Genomic DNA, 3,776 nt, shown 5'->3' with positions numbered 1-3,776 from the left:
GAATTTAGTGGAACAAAGTAGCATGTCCCAGCCCAAACTGCTGCTCTGGTCCCAGGGTCAGGGTCTAGCAAGAGAGAGAGTGGAGATGAAGGGGAAGAGACTCAAAGAATGGAGACAAGACAGAGGTTCTGATCAAGTCTCGCTTATTGCAGGTATGGGCACTAAACAGCAAAACAAGATATGTGGGAAAAGCAAGATATCTATCAGAGTGTGCTCAGCTCTTGTAGGCTGTTGAAAACAAGTCTCTTGTCAGGGTATATGGCTCGAGATGGCTGTGAAGATGATAGCTGCTTTCGGCTAGGAGTGGTCTCCCAACAGTGGCACATTACCTGCAAACGAAACGTCTTTATAGAAGACAGCCTAGCCAGAGCCTTGCCATGATTCCCACTTGCCTAGGAGAGTGTGGTGGTTGGCTTGGCTCAGGGAGTGGCACTTTTTGGAGGTGTGGCCTTGTTGGAGGAGGTACATCACTGTGGAGATAGGCTTTGAAGCTCTGCCCAGTGTTGAGGAGTCAATCTTCTAGAGGTCTTCAGATGAAGATGTAGAACTCTTGGCTCCTCCTGCATGATGGCATCCTGGACACTGCCATGCTTCCACCTTGATTATAATGGACTGAACCTCTGAACCTGTAAGCCATCCCCAATTAAATGTTGTTCTTATGAGGGTTGCCTTGGTCATGGTGTCTGATCACAGCAGTAAAACCCTAAGGCACAGAGTCTAGATTTTGGCAGAAATTTCCTAGGCCATGTGGTAGGAACTCTGGAGTAGGGGTGAGGGCATGTGATAGTAGGGCCACAGAAAAGAGCCTTGCCCTCATCAGGAAGTTTTGCAATGTTAGTGGTCTCTGACAGGAAGAAAACTTCCTACGAGTCCACAAAGCCCCCTAATTTGTTTTGTCTGTTATCAGACTTGGGCTGAGACTTGCCAACTGCGTCTACATGCAGTAAGAACATATGAGAAAACATCCCAGGGGAAAAGCATAAGGCCTAAAGGAAACAAAGTCAGACCTGGTGAGAATCAATAAAACTATTTCAGCAGAGACCAGAATTTACTTGACTATACCAAAACATAACCATCTAGGAAGAAAAAGAAAGCTACCTAACTTAGAACAGAGTCTTCAAAACTAGATAAAGAACTTGCTGCAGTGTATGACAAACAACATTAGAATTTCTATAATGAACCATTGGCACATCTTAGTCCATTCTCCACCACTAAAACAAAACACTTGAGGCCAGGTAACTGATAAACAAAAGAGGTTTATTTAGCCCATCGAGCTGGAGGCTGAAAGTCCAAACAGCATAGCTCAGGCTCTGGTGAGAACTGTGTAACAGGTGGCATCATCTCAGAAACACATTCTAGAAGATCACACAGTAAAACAGGAAACCAGTAAGTTATCTTTTTTATAGTAACCTTCTCGTAAGAACTCACCAGGGACCCACAAATTCCCTGGGCACCTCCTAAGTATCCACCAGCTCTCATACCACACTAAGGACCAAGGCTCCACAATATATGACAGATGACATCCAAACCAGAGTGGCACATAAAGTGCTAGCATTTATTTAAAGAAAGAAGCAAAATGGATTAGAAAAGAGTAGCCAGGTTGATTTGTGATTTGTTGTCTAAATCCTCAATAACTCTTGGAGGAACTGTGATTTAACAGGTAGAGTGCACTGGTCTGCAAAACAGAATTCAACTGGCCCTTGAAAAGTATGAATTTGAACTTCATGTTTGCACTTAAACCCAGATTTTTTTTCTTTTTGAAATTCCTAACAGCCTGAAGGCATTCAGATGAGCCACATAGTCCAGAAGAAGAAAAACAACATAATAAGTTATGGATTCTTGGAATCCATATGGATTCTATGGAACTTTGAAATACAGACAGGTAATATTCTGTTTTTATCATTCACTACCAGAAAAGATACCCAATCTACTCTTTCCCCTTCCCTCCCAAGTGCTGGGATTAAAGGTGTGCACTACCACCACCCAACCACACACTTTCTTAGTAATTCCACAGATGGTGGTTTTAGAGACAAGGTCTCACACTCCTGACTGACCTTAGACTCAGTATGTAGCCAAGCTGAACTCCTCCTGTGTCTACCTCTCAGGAGCGGAGAGTACACACATGTGCTACCATGCCTGTCTTGTCTTTCATTTCTGGATATTTTTTTTCAAGCACCATTCTGCTCTTAGGCACAGACATACAGTCTCTGTATGTAGCCAGCAACTTGGAGTAGCATAAGGTCTGACTCATGGTAACATCCAAGGGAACTCTAACTCGCCCCCCACTTCCCACCCCACCCCTCCTGACTGTCTTTCTTTCCTTCTATCACAGGCCAGAACCTTAGGTGTGGTTTTTCAGACCAAGATCAGCCCTGTTTATTTGCCTTGGAAAGGTTTGAAAAGCGAACAAAAATAAAAGAAGCCCATGAAGTACATATAAATGCTTGGACACTGTTAAGTGACCCAGTGTCAACCACAAATGTCTCCTTCTCCAACAGCTCAGAGCATGGTGATCAGCCCTGGCCAGCAGTCCAGACACCCTCTCTCTTATGAGACACTTCTCCTGAGAGCACCTGGTGCTTTCCCATAAACTGTCTTCTATCAGAAGTATCTCAAGACATCGAACCCAAACAGAAAGCTTCAAGTCTTCATTACAACTTCCCTGAAGCCAACCTCCTCAACAGTCTTCAAGTTCTCTGAAGCATTCATCCAGTTGTTGATTTTTGCCAAGGGTTTAACAGAGAGCCATGGGAGTGACAGGGTTGGCCCAAGATCCATGCTTTGGGGCATGGTCTCTATGGAGCAGATAGGCAGAGCCAGAAGCCACGTTGGCGTCTCATGGGTGCCAGGACCGGTGCATCTAGCTAGCCAGAGCTGCGGTCAGAGCTGGAGCAATGGGAACATGGAGGCTGCCCGGGAACAAGCTGGACCGGGAGACGTTTTCTAGATAATACCCGTTTCACCCCTCATTATGTTAGTTAGTGGATGCTTAATTAAAATACTAGCTATCACCATTGCTATCAAATAGTTAAAGGCCACTTACATGATTCTAACCATAGTGCGCATATAACTGTGTATTTGGCTTTTTCTATTTTCATTATATTCAAGCTTTGATTTTATATGTTCTTCTATTTAAACTCTCGTACACAGGATTAGACACATCTCCTTGATGGTTCCGATCTCCAACAGCTACTGCAGCAGTATCCACTAGGTGGTTCACTTTGTTTAGACATTGGATCAATATGTATGACTCTTGTAGCCCCTATGCTAGGAGCTCACAGACTGTAGCCCCGCCCTCCAGAAGGTATTGGAAGAAACTAAATATATTACTACGTCCTGTAATGAGAGCTGTACTCAGACTATAGCAGACACCAACACATGGGGATGGACAACCAGGAGCAGTAAGGGGGTTGGTTTCCTTAAAGATGGACTCAGTAGAGTTTTGGGGGAAGAATGACCTTTTCAGACAAAAGAGACCCTGCATGCAAAGACATCACCTGGCTTTGAAAAAGTTCCAGATGCGCTCTTCCAAACAGAAAGAACAAGGAGGAAGTAACAAAGAGACAGGAACCACATCATGTCACATGTGATGCTCTAGGCTGGAGGTTAGCAATTACTGTCTGCAAAGGGCCAAACAGTAAATCTTTTAGGCAGCGCCAACCATATGGTGTCTGTCTACAGTACTTGCATTCTGCCATTGTAACACAAAAGCAGCCCTCACAGACAAGATATAAATGAATGGGTGTGGCTAGTATGCCAACAATACCGAATTTAGA

At 44.2% G+C, this 3,776-nt stretch overlaps 1 long non-coding RNA gene across 1 annotated transcript; it reads left to right on the top strand.

Annotated features, from left to right (window-relative positions):
- The first annotated feature begins 523 nt into the window (after positions 1 to 523).
- On the top strand, positions 524 to 3,776 carry LOC143435687 (uncharacterized). Its single transcript, XR_013106155.1, has 3 exons — positions 524 to 628; positions 1,774 to 1,882; positions 2,333 to 3,776. It is a non-coding gene; the product is annotated as an uncharacterized LOC143435687 (long non-coding RNA).

Source organism: Arvicanthis niloticus, chromosome 22 (genome assembly GCF_011762505.2).
Source record: "Arvicanthis niloticus isolate mArvNil1 chromosome 22, mArvNil1.pat.X, whole genome shotgun sequence".
In the NCBI taxonomy this organism is placed as follows: domain Eukaryota; kingdom Metazoa; phylum Chordata; class Mammalia; order Rodentia; family Muridae; genus Arvicanthis; species Arvicanthis niloticus.
Note: the sequence above shows the minus strand (reverse complement) of the source record. Positions and strands in the feature narration are given on the sequence as shown.